General features: G+C 33.3%; 1 long non-coding RNA gene across 1 annotated transcript; it reads left to right on the top strand.

The window, feature by feature from the left end:
- The first annotated feature begins 6,056 nt into the window (after window positions 1–6,056).
- LOC139489015 (uncharacterized) lies at window positions 6,057–8,539 on the top strand. The gene is made up of 4 exons (XR_011656136.1): window positions 6,057–6,560; window positions 7,396–7,601; window positions 8,080–8,146; window positions 8,463–8,539. It is a non-coding gene; the product is annotated as an uncharacterized lncRNA (long non-coding RNA).
- The last annotated feature ends 10,138 nt before the right edge of the window (window positions 8,540–18,677 follow it).

The raw sequence follows: 18,677 nt of genomic DNA, 5'->3' as shown, positions 1-18,677 counted from the left end.
GTAGAGAAGTGTTATTAACAATGTTAAGGTCACCGGTAATAACGTGGCCAGCGGGATTATATGTGAATTGGGAACTAGCACAAGTGCAATCAGGAGGTTTAGACTTGAAGTCGTCAATATCGAGATCCTGCAAAACGCGTTTGTAATTGAAAATTTTAGTTGCAATAGGTTTGGTATAGGTATAAGAAATTATTGGTACAGACTGGTCTTTAAAATAAGGAGGTATTTTCGATTGAACTAATTTATGATGAAGGATATTGCCAAGGTTGACGCCATCGAGACCTTTGTTGGCAAAGGAAAGATTTAGAAAATATCTTTTCTCTTTTTCATCTTTTCCAATGCGAACTGGCTTGAAAAGTCTGTGACTTGCAATATCCGAAATTATAGCTTGAAGTTTGTATTGGTTTGAATGAGGGTTTGTAACAGTGGATTCCAAACATAAATTGAACAGAGAATGAAGTTTTGAAAGGGGTAATGAATAAAGTTTCGTGCGAATGTGATGAATACCTAACGGTTTTTGTATGAATGGCAGCAAGTCATTAATAGAGACATCATGCAGAGAGGGTGATGTATAATGACGATGACCATGACTGCGTCTACGTCGAGGAGTCGAGTTGAAAATATTCATCACATTCACCGAGTTACACGAAGGACTAGATAGAATACCTATACCATCAATTTTGTCATTGCAGCCATACGGTGTTGCAGTTCCCAATTGTCTAATCCAGTAGTCTTCTTTTTGTCTACGGAGAGTCGTTGAAAGATTAGGATTGTTAGAGCTATGGTATATCTTTTCGATAATGCGAACTGTCATAGAAACGATGGAATGATCGGGCTGATTGAAATGCTGGTATAGAATGTCGTTAGCATTGAGGTTAATGTCTGATCTATGACCGCACATCCGTTTGTTTAGCCTTCCTTTCGTTTCACCGACGTATACCAATCCGCAAAGGTTGCACTCTAATCCGTAGACGACATTTATCGATTTACAATTCAGATCATCGTAACTTCTGGTAAAATATGACTTCTTGGTCAAATTGCTAGTGAATTCAGCATCTGTAATTAAAATAGCACAGGTTTTGCAGCCTTTGGTCTCACATTTTGAAATGCGACAGTGTTGTACTGTGTCATCAAAAACCAAAATGTCTTTAAGGAGAACTGAACATGGCTGTATATGTGTAATGTTGCTGTTTTCACTAGGACGATGATCTGAATGAGTCGTGTTTGGGATATTTGTCATGTCTGGTGATGAGGGGACACCTGCCGTATCAGACGACACCGTGTCCATGGTGACGTCTGTTTCGGACCTTTTTATACTGGGCGACGTCCGAGCCAGTTTCCTGTTAGTTCTTCGTAAGTTCATGCAATTGTAGTTTTGCTACTGGGCGGATGATGTCCTCGGGGACAAAATGTCCACCAGCAGAGACATCGACCCAGTGGTAATAAAAGAGGGACGAAAGATACCAAAGGGACAGTCAAACTCATAAATCTAAAACAAACTGACAACGCCATGGCTAAAAATGAAAAAGACAAACAGAAAAACAATAGTACACATGACACAACATAGAAAACTAAAGAATAAACAACACGAACCCCACCAAAAACTAGGGGTGATCTCAGGTGCTCCGGAAGGGTAAGCAGATCCTGCTCCACATGCGGCACCCGTCGTGTTGCTTATGTGATTGCAAATCCGGTAAATAGTCTAATTCGGTAGGTCAAATTCATGAAAGGGAAGGGAATTGTAGTTACGACGTGAGGAACATATCCGATATCATTTGTGAAATGGTTATTCCATAACGGTCAACCAACTCGTGATGGCGTCCGTAAAATTTACGAAGGGATGATTTCAACTTCACCATTTGGAACTCTTGATTTAATAGCTTCCTTGTGAGCAGTAACCCTCTATCAAGAAAATCATGATAGGAAATGCAAGCACGGGAATATCGTATCAATTGAGAGATATATACCCCGTATGCAGGTGCTGCTGGAATGTTGCTACTTAGAAATGGAAAGTTCACAATTGGAAAGCTGAAATCATCTCTTTTGTCGTAAAGTTTTGTCTTCAACCGACCCTCATTGTCAATTTCTAGATGTAAGTCAAGATATGAAGCTGACTTAACTGTATCTGTAGTATCCTTTATCTCCAATTCGATGGGATAGATGCGGTCCACATAGTCACCAAATTTTGAATTGTTTAGTGAAAGAACGTCATCTATATAGCGGAAAGTAGAGTTAAAGGATATTGCTAACTTCTTATCTTTCTTCCTAAGAAGTTCCTGCATGAAGTCAGCCTCATAATAATAAAGAAACAAGTCAGCAAGTAGAGGGGCACAGTTTGTTCCCATTGGTATGCCGACAGTCTGTTGAAAAACACGTCCTCCGAACGTAACAAATATGTTGTCAATCAAGAAATCAAGCATCTTGATAATATCGGTTTCAGAGAATTTTTTGTTTGAATCAGAGTGATTCTTTACAAAGTAGGATTTATCCCTCCCTAAGACAAGATACTTGTATCTACGTTGGCCATTCTTTTTTATGAAGCAAAGTAATACCAACTCTTTTAATTTGTCTTTAAGTTTGGAATGTGGAATACTTGTGTAAAGAGTAGAGAAGTCAAATGTTTTAATACTGTTACAAGATGAAAGAGAGTTAGATTGTATGTACTCTAAAAGATCTTTGGAATTTTTAAGTATCCACATCTGATTCACGCCACCTCTAGAATAGGCAGTTTCACAATAACTTTGAAGCCCGTCTTTGATTGCTGATAAAATGGATGTTAATAATTTAGAAAGAGGTTTTGTGGAGCACTTGGAAGACCCAGCAATATACCGCTGTTTGTAAGGACACTTATGTAGTTTAGGTATCCAATACAGTGATGGAAGATCCAGTTCTTCATCTTTGGTTGAAATACCAAAGGAACAAAGAACAGACCTATGATTATCCAGGATTTCCTCTTTGGTAAGTGTCGTGAGGGTATATGTTGAGTTTCCTAGTGAATTGTCTATACCTAATTCGTTTATCAAGCAATTAATGTAATGACTTTTACAGACAAAAACGATGTTATTTGGGGCTTTGTCTGCGGGGACAACAACATATTTATCATGGAGGTCGGATAGGTGTTTAGCAACATTTGGGTCTTTAAAAATTGACGTAGCATGGGCATTGATGGACCCATTCAGTTTCTTAATTCTGATTTGTATTAAGGACCTCACTGCCTTTATCCATTCGGATAGAGTGTCTACGTCTTCCTTCTCGCGCTTAGCCCATTGCCTGGCATAATCCTCGACTGAATCCATCAAAATTTTAAAGTTGTATTTCCAATTGATGGATTTAGGCTCACGATATTTCGGACCTTTCGATAACACGTTTCGTAGAGAAGTGTTATTAACAATGTTAAGGTCACCGGTAATAACGTGGCCAGCGGGATTATATGTGAATTGGGAACTAGCACAAGTGCAATCAGGAGGTTTAGACTTGAAGTCGTCAATATCGAGATCCTGCAAAACGCGTTTGTAATTGAAAATTTTAGTTGCAATAGGTTTGGTATAGGTATAAGAAATTATTGGTACAGACTGGTCTTTAAAAAAAGGAGGTATTTTCGATTGAACTAATTTATGATGAAGGATATTGCCAAGGTTGACGCCATCGAGACCTTTGTTGGCAAAGGAAAGATTTAGAAAATATCTTTTCTCTTTTTCATCTTTTCCAATGCGAACTGGCTTGAAAAGTCTGTGACTTGCAATATCCGAAATTATAGCTTGAAGTTTGTATTGGTTTGAATGAGGGTTTGTAACAGTGGATTCCAAACATAAATTGAACAGAGAATGAAGTTTTGAAAGGGGTAATGAATAAAGTTTCGTGCGAATGTGATGAATACCTAACGGTTTTTGTATGAATGGCAGCAAGTCATTAATAGAGACATCATGCAGAGAGGGTGATGTATAATGACGATGACCATGACTGCGTCTACGTCGAGGAGTCGAGTTGAAAATATTCATCACATTCACCGAGTTACACGAAGGACTAGATAGAATACCTATACCATCAATTTTGTCATTGCAGCCATACGGTGTTGCAGTTCCCAATTGTCTAATCCAGTAGTCTTCTTTTTGTCTACGGAGAGTCGTTGAAAGATTAGGATTGTTAGAGCTATGGTATATCTTTTCGATAATGCGAACTGTCATAGAAACGATGGAATGATCGGGCTGATTGAAATGCTGGTATAGAATGTCGTTAGCATTGAGGTTAATGTCTGATCTATGACCGCACATCCGTTTGTTTAGCCTTCCTTTCGTTTCACCGACGTATACCAATCCGCAAAGGTTGCACTCTAATCCGTAGACGACATTTATCGATTTACAATTCAGATCATCGTAACTTCTGGTAAAATATGACTTCTTGGTCAAATTGCTAGTGAATTCAGCATCTGTAATTAAAATAGCACAGGTTTTGCAGCCTTTGGTCTCACATTTTGAAATGCGACAGTGTTGTACTGTGTCATCAAAAACCAAAATGTCTTTAAGGAGAACTGAACATGGCTGTATATGTGTAATGTTGCTGTTTTCACTAGGACGATGATCTGAATGAGTCGTGTTTGGGATATTTGTCATGTCTGGTGATGAGGGGACACCTGCCGTATCAGACGACACCGTGTCCATGGTGACGTCTGTTTCGGACCTTTTTATACTGGGCGACGTCCGAGCCAGTTTCCTGTTAGTTCTTCGTAAGTTCATGCAATTGTAGTTTTGCTACTGGGCGGATGATGTCCTCGGGGACAAAATGTCCACCAGCAGAGACATCGACCCAGTGGTAATAAAAGAGGGACGAAAGATACCAAAGGGACAGTCAAACTCATAAATCTAAAACAAACTGACAACGCCATGGCTAAAAATGAAAAAGACAAACAGAAAAACAATAGTACACATGACACAACATAGAAAACTAAAGAATAAACAACACGAACCCCACCAAAAACTAGGGGTGATCTCAGGTGCTCCGGAAGGGTAAGCAGATCCTGCTCCACATGCGGCACCCGTCGTAAATGATATATGTTTGATTTGAAGTTTGATTTTCATGTGTACTTTTTGAAGCATTTATTTTGGCAAGGACAATTGCGTACAGCAAGACATAGGTAAACTTAGGATGAATAAGGTAGGCGAAATACTTATGGTCTGATTGCAGACACCACTCTCATCTCGATTGACTATGATTGTATAATTTTGACAAGTTGTCGAAATTTAATCCAGCAAAGAGTTAAATAGCTCAGTCATGTTATTGCTGTCTCTCATGAAGCTTCGCCAATTTTATTGGCTTTTTCCTTTATCGGTCACACTGCCTCTAGCGCTCAAGCCTCGCTTGGATCGTGTTTCATCTTTTAAATTAGAGCACAAGTATACATCAAAGACACTATATGTTCTTGTGTAAGTACAACTATATATTTGTATTTTTTTTCATTCTTTAGATGTAAAATTGAGAAAGGAAATGGGGAATGTGTCAAAGCGAAAACAACCCGACCATAGAGCAGACAACAGCCGAAAGCCACCAATGGGTCTTCAGTGTAGCGAGAAACTCCCGCACCCCTTAAAAATATGTATACTAGTACAGTGATAATGGACGTCATACTAAACTCCGAATTATACACAAGAAACTAAAGTTAAAAATCATACAAGACTAACAAAGGCCAGAGGCTCCTGACTTGGGACAGGCGCAAAATTACGGCGGGGTTAAACATGTTTATGAGATCTCAACCCTCCCCTATACCTCTAGCCAATGTTGAAAAGTAAACGCATAACAATACCTACATTAAATTTCAGTTCAAGAGAAGTCCGAGTCCGGTGTCAGGTGTAACAAAAGAAAATAAATTAAATGACAATAATACATAAATAACAACAGACTACTAGCAGTTAACTGACATGCCCGCTCCAGACCTCATTTAAGGTGACTTCCGATACTAAGGGAGATAACAACATTTTACTGATGTAAAACTGGTTCCCGTTTAAAAATTTAGGATATATCGCCTGTATATCTAGGTCACGGTAACAGTTCCGATGTCGTCTGTTGTCAACGTGTGTAAACAACTTCCAAGTTACAGCTCATCGCTCAGAAGAAAGGAAGGTTTATCATAAAGGATAAATGCATGCGTTCTTTAAAAATAAAGAATATGAATAGCTTCAGCCTGAAAGTTCACACAGTCTTAAATGATTCTCAACTTATAATATCATATGATATAAGTTTTTGAGAGTTGGAGAAATTCGGCGTCCGATCACAGACAGTGATGTTTCGTTTGACGGAACCTGGAAAGAAGGTCGACGGCTAGCTCTGATGATCACCTAGCGCAGAATATGTTCGTTAAGATGCAAAACTGTCCCCTGCGGATACTGTCTGTGAACGGAAATACGACCTTCAAGGCTTGGACCAGGAGGTGGAGGCCGTGGAGCATTTTGTCCATACCATATCGTTGTAGCTGCAGTGCATGTAACCTGCATATCATGTGTGACAGTGTAGAAACGAGGGGGAAAATGGGACTGGTGGATTTGTTATCAATTCAAAAGCTGGACATGGTAAGAGAGTTCAATTTTCTCTTTATTATATATTCTCTTTAGACTTTACACATTTTACTGGTTGGAGAAGGTGTATGGTTTCATGTCTTGAATAAATGAACCTGCCCCCCACCTCTCTTTTTCTTTCTTTAATTCCCCTCTATTATGGTCTGGGGTTTATGTGGTTTGAGGGTAAAAAGCTTTATTTTGAGGGGAAGTGCTGCCCAAATTTTTTATGAAGCTGGACTTAGTAATTTTTCTGGAATTTTGCCCCTGGAAGTTATTTATCATTTTTGCAATGTACACAAAGACATCTATACATAAGGGGCTTTTTAGTTTTGCATCCAAAAGGAGAGGATTATTTTGTAAATACTTATTTGGTAGCAATTATATAACCATAAATAAAATTAAAATTGAAAAAGTAAACAATTGCAGTCACAATGATTCATTCACAAAAATAATGTTTTACAAACTCAAAATATTAGTTTTCTTTATTTTATAATCAGAATTTTCATATTAAGTCATCTTTTGCATGTGATCAGAGACCAAGTGGTCGGAAACCTTACATATTTAGTCATTTAGAATGATGTGTAGAATGCAGGATAATGCATGAAGGCAAAAAAGAAAATTAAGAAGGGGGGCACCCACCCTCATTCCACATTATTAGAAATAAATGTGAGTCTGTGATCTATAAGAATAAAGGTAAACATGAATTCACAATCATATTATATAAATATAAATTGAAAAAATCAATTGTATATTCCGAATAAAATTATGAACTCAAGTCTAAATAGTTTATAGTTTATCTAATTAACCAATACATGTGCAGACTGACATTTCATATCATATTTTTCAGGAATGATACATGCAGGAATTTGTGCCACACATTTCAACAATTTCCTTAATGGATTGAATGTACTGTCTGTGAATTCATCAGCCATACTTAAAGAAAAAGGAGAATTAAACTGGAAAGAAAATATTTGCAGTTGCAAAAGAATCCTGTAAATAAATTCAAAAGAAGAAACAGTTTTAAACATGGTTAATTTAATGAATAATTGGAAGGTAATTAAACCTTTAGTCATATAATTCATAAATTTTCCTAAGTAGATATAAAGTATAATGAGGACCATAATTATATTCATATTTGCACTTAAGCAGTCATAAAAATGAATTAACAGATCTTGGTAATAATTTCAAGTTTAGGGTCAATATTTCAAATCAATTTTGTGGTAAAGCATTGTTATATATACTTGAAGACTTTCATGTATAGAACATGACAGAATTTGTTTCAACAAAAATATTGAACTAGAATTAGTTACATATGTATAATTTATTAAATGAAATCTATATTAATGTATAATTTCAACAAATTTAATGAAACCTATTTGGTTTTGAAAGCCTTTATACATATTATTATTACAAATTTCATTGTTAACAGCCTGAGTTTCCAGTTAATTTTAAATGTAATATGTTTTAGGTATAGTATTGAACACTGCATGCACTTTCATTTATATATATTTGTTATCACTTTTTTCATTAGGTTGAAGCTAGTTATGTTGCAGAATTGCAAATGTTTGGTACTGGTTGAAACTATGAAAGTAATACAGGTAAATTTAAAGAATTTAGACTTTAACTTTATTAATAGAAAAGATATTCCCAAATGTCAAGGTGAAAGTGGACATTGTAGATTCTAAACACCCATGTGAAAGCAACAGTCTTCTATGGTGAGAGGATGCCATACTTAGCAATGCTCTTGTTATTATATGGAATATGGCTTTTTTTATCATTATTTTCACTATTTTGATATTGAACAACCAACATTGATAAAAAGTAATATAAAACTCTCACTTTTTATGAATCCTATATTATCTGATTATATTAATTTACTTATTTAATTTTTGTTATATTTGTTATCAATTGTAGGTCTCATGGTCATCATTTAACAGCAGTTTATTAGCAGCAGTTTTGTAGAAAAATGAAGGATGACTGTCAATGGTAAATACATACATTTTAGGATAATTACATGTAGTTACCTTTGAAAAAAAACTTAGGTTCCATTTGAGACTTTTTAATCTGATAATGGTGTTTTGCAGGCATTTATAACATTTCTTTTTGGACAATATATTTAGTAGACTCAACTATAAAATGTAGGATCATGTAAACTTGTACACAGATGTCACTGACCTACATTTTCCACTTCACTGACTTTGGTTACATTAAACATCCAATTTCATATACAACAAATGTATATCTCAGCAACTAAAAGGTGTCAGATCATGCAAACTTATATATACACTCTCAGAGTCTCAGTAAGTAACTCAGCTTCCAGGCAAAAGAAGGTCACAGTGATCCACATTTTACACTATTGATTTGTACTTTATTTTATAATTTAAATACAAAGTATATTATCAAGACTGCCACTGGTTCTTATGTGCCACAATTCTGACAATGAAGGTAACTATGTGATGTAGATAACTTATGTTTATTTCAAACTTGGTTACATCCTGTATATATGTAAATTTTTACCAAAAAGAACAGTTCAACTGTTTTGATTTAAAGTACACATATATGGTAAAGGTCACACCTATTAAATATACATGTATACCTTGAATTTATTTGCATTGGACCCTATAATGCTCCCTATATCATTTATATTGTCAATTATTGCATTCCAAATTGCCATTGTTCACAAAACAAAAACCACTAAAAAGGATGGCCATCATATGCAAAAGCAATATAAAATGCATACCCATCAGCTGACCTAATTATTGCAATCACTTCAAAAACCTGGCCATATATCATATTATAAAACTCTTAATGAGTACCTTTGTTAGTCAGGTATAATATAATCTTTTTAAATCGATGTTGTAATGCATGATTGGATTAATTTTGCACTCACTGAAATATTATATAGATTTAGTAGTTTATTAGTATATATGACACCTTTTCATTACAAATAAATAAATTAAACTTTCAGGTGAATGCAGCAACAGAATGTTCCCCTGGAAAATTTACGTAGAAAATTTGGGAAAGTATGAATAAGAAATTAGAGAGGCAAACAGATAACCCGAAAACAAAGATTTTGAAAGAAAAGAATTGCCACTAATAGTAATATGCTATATCTGACTGGGAGCAACATGTACTATTCAATATGGAAGGATTGATAATTTTGACTGAGAACACAGTGAACTCTAATAATGCTATGACTATCAATAAGTACTTGACTGAATCAGAGGAGTAAACTATTTACACATTTGTAAATATAACAGTTATATGTTTGCTTGATTATTGAGGCATTCAAAATAAAGAAAGTTGAAAAACCTTTGAAAAAGTTATAATTTCATCATTTTTTGGTTATGTTACTATGACAACTGAAATATATAATGTATTATCATTATGCTTCATCAAACTTAAATCATTAATTGTGGAAAAGGTGACAAAGTCTTTTTTGATCCATTTACTTGCATGACTGTTACCTATGAATCGATAATTTAAAAAACAAAATATTTGGTGATTTTCGCTAACTTCTGAGTAATTTATTTTGCTCATTTAAGACCACAGTAATGCTAATATAAGCTGCATTACAATGTATCATAATATTTGTTTACATTTACATAGAAGCCATGTGTTGTTGGTCTGAAATCATGGTATTTGATCTGCCATTGTCTGTTAGGTTGTTAATCTTGCACATCAGAACAATGCAAAAACTTGAATTTTCCAACTTCATGTCATGTTGCCATGGTAACCGTTGTTCATAGAAACCAAAAAATTGTTGTCATTTGATTGCCTTGTGAAACTGTATTATTCTGTGTTAGTTTAACAAAGGATATGACAACATATGTCACACTTTGATCACCGATGATGAAAGATATACAAAAAACTGCTGTTGATCACTGTTTCGTTAGGGGTCACAAAAACATTTTTCGTGCAAAAAATAGTCTGGTGACCCATATTTTTTTTTATTTCTTTTTAAAGCTCATTGTTATGACCATCTTATGTCAAATTTAAAAAAATATTCATTGGACCATTTTTTTGGAAATTTAAGAAAAATAGAAATTTTTAACAAAATCTGTGTTTTTTTTGTGGAGCAGTGTTGATGAAATTAGAGACGAAATCAATGAAAATGAATAAAACTGCCATTATTTGTGTTTTATTTACATTTTAAATAATAATTTTGTAATAAATGAAGAACAAACCCTTCAAAATACTTTCAAAGGCTTGAAAAAAATCCAGAGTTTCTACATCAGGTATGTATTTATGCATACACGTGATGTACCAACTTTGGTGACCGTTACCATGGAAACGAGTCTGGTGACATACTATTTTTAACTCAAATTTTCATAGAGGCCATTGCATAGTATATGTATGCAAATTTTAAGAAAAATTCAATGGTGAAAAAAAATTTGCTATATCTGTAGGGATCCACCTTAAACTGATTGAAAGATTTTGTCTTCATCATAGAATATCAGGCACAATCCCTCCCGTTAGGGGTTTAGTATCATACTATCATAAACTATATGAGAAGAACATAACCCGTGTCATGCCAACAACTGTTTTTTAAAAAAAAGTGTGTTTAGTTCCGATGCAAAGACCCTATAAGCGAATCAATATTAAAGCCAACATATGCAATCTTTAATGACCTGACAACAGTATCGTAACTATATCCCTTCTTAACAAGTCTGTTTAACGGTTTTGTAAGCTTTTGATGTTAATACTGACATTGTTATGCTTTGTAAAGAATATTACCATAAAGTATTGGATGTGAACTACCTGAACGTATAAGATGCCTGCATGTTGAGTTATATATACAAATTATTTCCTTATACCGATGATAAAATTTAGTAAATATTTTGACTAGTTTTGTGTTTGCACCTTTAATGTTGCATTTTATACACGACTTTCCGTTTCGAATTAATGTTCTGTTTGCTGCAGTTCATGTGATGTTTTGCATGTCCCATCTAATATTTGGTTGCTGGCTTGAAGGTATGAATTGTTAAGTTGGGATTATGTATTGGCTATCATTTTCTTTGCAGCATAAATATTGATTTGGTGAAGATTTAAGATCGTCTCTGCTATGTCTGTTTGACAAATGCAACATTTAATACTTAGATTTCATAAGGGTCACACTTGACATTCTTAAACATGTATCTTCCTAGATTCAATAGAATAACTATTAATGCACTCTGGCCACCGTAACCTAAACAATGCAAACCATTTAAAGTCTGAAATTGCCTATATCTGTACTCTACTGTACTGATTTTTTCTCGACTAGTCTGAATTGGCCTGAAATTTATTTGATTATACTCGATTATAGATTGAACCATACTTATCAGTCTTAACTTGTACTCGACCAGTACTTAACCTTTTTATTCACGTCTGAACCATGCTTGACCAATCGTGAACAATGCTAGATCTAGTCTGAACCATACCCGACCTATTCTGAACAATACTCAACCAAGTCGTTACTAGCCTACACCTATTTTTTGTATTTATCTATAGTAATTCATCAATATATTAACTGTTTTACCAACAGCTATTTCCTTTGGCTAGAAATTTGAACAACTATTTGAAATTAAAAATGTCTTCAATATAGCATTGAAACCAAAATTTCACAATATACATAATTTATCTATAACACCATATGCATCAACACTTACATGTATTTATATCACGATTTAGATAAAAATTAAATAAGCTGATCAATAATCTGAACTTTGACTAATATTTTCAATGTTATTCAACATTTTTTTCAATGTTTCAGATATTTTTTAGTTAGTGAACAATTTTCACCAATAACCTAATCCAAATACGTTTTATGGTGTCAGTTGTTTTGGTTAAAACATATATAAAATAGTATATAAAAAATGACACCTTTGATTTGTAAAAACAAGAGTTTAGTATAACCATGATAAAAAAACGTCCATAGCAATCCTCGATTTTAATAACCTTTTAAAAACAAAAATGTGTTCCAAAGTTGCAGTAACAATTTATATCATTAGATTTAAATACTGTTTGTCATAATCAAAGACATAGCATACAAGAAGCCCTTAAATAAGGTGTTAAACTACCATAGTAAATGTGTTTTACCATTAAAAAGAAAGCCTTATTTTTAACTCGTGTATTACTAATTTAGTGAATTCTAAAGGCCTTGCGATTTCAATTACATATGATAATGTAATTTTAAATAAATAATATTTAGAACGTAATACTCTCTGACCTAGTGCGATATTTTTAATCAGCTATTACCTTATTCTCAAACCGCTAATCTGAAGAAAAATTTGTTAATTTCTTTAAATTATTTTCCCTTTTTGATAAATATTATATATAATAATATAGATAATTATTTCTTAAATAAGGTTAACCTAATTGAATGTGTTGGCTGTTGTTAACCCAATTAAATGATACTTGTATAAGTATTGCATGTAGCCATGAAACCTATTTAGTTTTTTGTTAATAATTTAGGAAAATTAGCATTAAAAAAGTAAAAAATGCCAAACTAGAATCACTTTAATTTAAGAAGGTTTCGTTACTCTAAGTATACTTGTGATTTGTCGGTCAAATCAATCTTTCTTTTTAACAAAACTCTAAAACTTTAAAATTAATATGAATGAATTATTATATAAGATTATTCAATTTAACTCTCTCTATTTGATAAATCCTAGAAACATTTAATGATGTTAATATCTGTTTTTATGCATACCATTACTTTATTGTGACTGTTATAAAGTCAGTTAAAAAGAAAAGCATCTTAAAATTAAAAAAAGTGAGGTTATTTGGTTAAGTATTGTTCAAACTTGTCAAGTTTTGTTCAGACTGGCCAAGTATTGTTCAGACTGATCAATTATTGTTCAGATCTATGGTCGAGTTTTGTTACGACTAAATAAATAGGTTGAGCATTTGAGTAAAGGTCGAGAATGGATTTAGACTGTTTTAAACTGGTGGAGTAATATTTCAGCAATTTTCAATGGCACAGATAACGGTCGAGTAATGTCGGGTAAAATTCATACCAATTCAGACTGGTCGAGTTCAAATCAGTACGATCGAGTATAGATATAGGCCATTTCAGACTTTTACTGGTTTGTAATGGTGATTTTGTTAGTTATGCTAAATTTAATGATCTATACTTGAACCTTATACAATTGAAATTGTGATGCCTTACGAATTGTGAACAGTGAGTTTGTGTCCAATAAAAAAGACGTAGAATATAAATGAAAATTTAACTCTTTACAATTCAAAGATGAGACAGAGGAAAATGTGTAATTGATAATTTGAACTGTTTAACCGAAATAATATAGTATGTGGCTAATGTTTAAAAACAAAGGTTTGACCTATAAACCATTCATGTGAAACTACGTACTAAGTTCAATAAACTGAAACTTCCAGGTTAGTGCAATTAAACACATTGTTGTAATAACATTAATTCTTCCAATTTTAAAATGAAAAACCCACACTCGTTCTGTTTTATAAAATAGAACGGATCTATATCGCGGAAATTGAATTGAATGCAAACTTTAATTCAATAAAAGGAACATCCTGTTAATGTAAAAAAAAAAGGGAATCTCGGATGTTCTCAGCACATCTGATCAAGAGGGAAACAAACTATATGATCTATATCAATTTTTATATTAGTTTTAGGACATAAGTATTTTTTTTTAAAATGTTAAAAAGGGGCGATTCAAGCATGACAAAGATCCGTGCCAACCGTACGTGTTTCCGAATTACTAGAAAGATGTCTGATTTTTTTATTTGTAATGGTTGTATTTCTCGTTTCCAAATGTAACTCTTATTTTTTCAATTTGAAAAAAAAAACAACGTTGTATCATATTGGATTTGCCACTAGTTCCTACGAAATATTCGACAAGTACTGGAAAAAGGTTCTCATGTTGAAAACGATGCATGACTTCCAGATGATATACATAACCATCATACTTTATGTAAATTGGAAGATGTAATATGAACAACTCTCCATATAAGTCATAATGTAATTTAATAGCAATTATAAATCAAAGTATGAATTTCACATATTGCTTTGGTTAAAACCGAACATCAAAGTTTAGATGCATTATGTACAACAACAAATAGTATGACAATCGACCGGATGTGGCTGCGTATAAATGCGAATAGAACGCCTACATTTATCAATTGTGTTACTGCTGGATGGGAGAGGGTCCCGAAATGACCATATGCCTCAGACAACTGTTGACAGAAAGATCGAGGAAATGTTTGGTTTAATGCAGAGGAAACGCTAAACGGAACAAAATCGTCATTCAAAGATTGACTGATACATTGTATTGTCTTGGTAAAAAAGAAATCTATGGAAGAATAAACAGACTATACACAAACACTTCACACGAAATAAACATTAAATGTTACAAAGCACACTAAGACGTCGGGCCCAAGTTGTCGTGTATCCATTAAAGTGCGATTTAGGTTAGGGTAGACTTCTAGTGTTTATAATCGCCATTTATTTAACAAAAGTCAATACAATTACCCTTTATCGAATGTCGCCCCCTTTTCTTTTCTGTTATGTTTTTGTTTGCTGATACATCTTAATTTATATTTCTTGATGAAAATTGAGCTTTTAATAGTATTGATTTTTCCAAACGTCATTACACCACATCCTACGAATTTATAAGATACAAGTGTTTACAGAACTGTTGATTACAATTATTAGTATTTTTTCAGCATCTCAATCATCTCTGTTCTATGTTATAAAACAAAGACAACAGTTATTGATATATCGTTCCATTTAAAAAGAGTGTTATTTTTAATACATTATTTATTTGAACAAATAGTTCAATATTCAGTCAGATGATAGGTATCATCTTTTGATCAAGAGCACACATTGATTGTTACTTATTCAAAAAAATGTAACCAACGACAATCAAAATGCTCTAGTTTAATTATTTCTTAAGTTAGTATTAATGTACAAATGATCCGTCATAGCGATTTCTTCATTATTATGTGCATCCAAAGTATGGCCGATCCCTTCATTCAACGACATATGTTGTTGCTGTGTCGTGTTAACATATTCTGCTGATCTAAAACGGCGACTTCTGATTAGAAGACATATAAATGTTCTGAAAAATCATATTGATGTTGATATATAATGCACAGAATGAATTATTCATAAAATAATATTTAGAGAAAAAAAATATCAACGAAAGACTAAACAAAAAGAGCCCACAGACGAAGAGCCTGCTTTAGAAGATAACCAGCTCTCACCAGCAAGTCTTTAAGGCTTTTGGGCCTACAGAAAACCAGTATAGTACAGTGGCTTGGATCTTGGATAGTTAAGGATGTTTTTCGATTTCTTTCCAATTTTTGCGGATTAGGTGTGATAAGTGGTCAAATTTTGGATGATAAGTCAACAAAAAAAAGCACCCTTTTAAAGACTTGCTAGTTAGAGCTGATTTATCTTCTACGGCAGGCTTTTCGTCTGTGGGCTCTTGCAAGGGTTGTGGAGACCAACGATGTTTCACTTGCAAACAAATACTGGATACCCAGACTTTTAACAGTCATTCAACTGATACAGAATACACCATATTTTGCAATGTTCATTATGCAAAACTACAAATGTAGTGTATCTCCTAAAGTGTAAATGTGGTAAACAGTATGTTGGCGAGTCAGAACTGCCGCTTCAAAAACGAATAAATGGTCATTATAGCGACTACCATTGCAAGCCAGGCCTCCTTCTCAGTCGACATTTGAGGACCCCTGGACACACTAAGGCAGATTTTAATCGACTGACCATTACAATAATTTACCCCAACTTTGATTGGCTTGGTCTAGGGCGGATAGACTCACTGGTGAAAGATTTTGGATAAAAAAATTAAAATCTTTGGCACCTAATGGGATAAATGAAAAGAAGTAGTTCGATTGCGCGTAGTGCTTTACATTTGGATTATATAACTTATTACTACAGTCTCTGTTTCTTTTTCTTCCCCTCACTCATCTCTAAAATAAATTTATTGAATATACCAATTAAAATTGCTTGGTTCTATTAATTTTTTGAGGGATGTACAAGTACCAAGCCACGTTCAACTAGTTAACCTTAGTCAACATTTTTTTTTATATTTTAATGGCCTTTTGTTTGGGATGTTTAAATACCGAGCCTCTGTTGTAACTACTCTGTCGTTGTCAAATTTGAAATATTTACACACTTAGATCGTTCAGTGCTGTTTATGTGGATTTTTTTAAAACGCAGTCGTTCTTGTAACATTGTAACTATCGCCATAGTTTAAATTTTAGAATTTCGCTAGTTCACGAATAATTTTATATTAAGAAATGTGGATGTGTTTTTATAATTTAATTAGTTCAATTCTCATTGAAAATAACATATGGCTGGTGTTAATTGTGAAAGAATTCGAATTGCTTCATGTATATATGTATCTTAAATGAAATACATATAAAAGGTAAACAAATTGTTACTTTGGATATTGACACGAAAGAGGCTTTGCTTAACTCCAATGTATATGGAATTGCAATTTTGACTAATAATTGGACGACTTAACATATTTAAGAAATGTAGTATAGTTGGTTTTTCGGTTCTCATTTTGTCACCAAGGAGTCTTTATATAACTACTATAATACAATAAAGCTCGAGGATAGTGAGGTTAATTTATTAAATCCAATAAGCATCTTATCATTGATATGTGGTTTTGGGAATTATTGTCAGGTGTACATGTCTCTTTTTATAGTTCGTCTGACCTAGAACTCATTTTCATAGGTTGTTGGTCATTGAAACAGAAGACAATACATCTTTAAGAAAGAGCACTTGGCATTTTTTTTAAATATTTAATTTTGCAAGTAAATTGTAATATTATTCAAGCTATATTTGTAGGCCGCTCAACATTTAAAAAAGCTAAAACACTACATCGTTTGTTGCATTAAAACGAAATAGAAAAGAAAACAAAAAAGTGTGTTCTCACTTATTCGTCCCAATTATTAAAGTACTTTCTTGTACGCTTTTTTGCAGCCTTTTAATTATAATATCTGTAACATAAAAAAAAATACGTCATAGTAAAAAAACAGGAAGAATGTGTGAATTAAGTAAAATTCCAGATATTAATCATCACACGACCTAGAGGAAATATTACAAAAATATTAATATTTTATTTATAGATGTAATGACACTATATTATTCGAAAAAAAGTATTGACAACATCTTGTATGTCGTGTTCACAAAGGCAATAACCGGAAATTATTATTTCGATTATTAAACAAAAGTTATTATCATAAGACCTTTGGGTATAACTGAATGCTACATGTATAATGATAACTTTAAAATGAGACAAACTTAGACCTAATACTAAATGTCATCTTATTTTAAAAAGGTCTATACAAATTCGAAGCTAAGACCAGCTGAAGGACGCCTCCGGGTGCGGGAATTTCTCGCTACATTGAAGACCTGTTGGTGACCCTCTGCTGTTGTTTTTTATTTGGTCGGGTTGTTGTCTCTTTGACACATTTCCCATTTCCATTCTCAATTTTATATAACGTTATAGCTCAAGGGAAAACTAACAACCATTATAAATGTACATTGCACATATAAATATTTAAAATGATTGTTAGTTCTCGACACAAAACATAATAGAAGTGTTTGATTTTGTTTTATGCTATTTGAATACTGTTATCATCAAAGTGAGAAGTTTAGTGCTATAAAACCAGGTTTAATCCACCATGTTCTACATTTGAAAATGCCTGTACCAAGTCAGGAATATGACTGTCCATTCGTTTTTGATGTGTTTTGTGATTTGATTTTTCCATGTGATTATGGACTTTCCGATTGGATTTTCCTCTTAGTTCAGTATTTTTGTGATTTTACTTTTTACTTGTACTTTGTCTGTAAAAAGTAAAATATCAAATATACTGAACCCCAAGAAAATTTCTAAACGGGAAGTTCCTTCCCAAATGTCAAAGTTAAAAACTCAAACAAATCCAACGAATAATACAACTGTCATATTACCAACTTAAGAATGAGAATTTTGTATTTTTTTTCAAACACCCCCCAAAAAATACGATATAAAAATCTCAGTTTTGTATGAGACGAATTCAAGTAGTTGTCGATGGATTCTCTATGTAATATGTGTTTCTTAAGTTAAAACAGTTGATAAGACTAATAATGAATGAAACTAA

The sequence above is a fragment of the Mytilus edulis genome, chromosome 9 (assembly GCF_963676685.1).
Source record: "Mytilus edulis chromosome 9, xbMytEdul2.2, whole genome shotgun sequence".
NCBI classification, from domain to species: Eukaryota; Metazoa; Mollusca; class Bivalvia; order Mytilida; family Mytilidae; genus Mytilus; species Mytilus edulis.
This window is presented reverse-complemented; position numbering and strand designations above follow the sequence as displayed.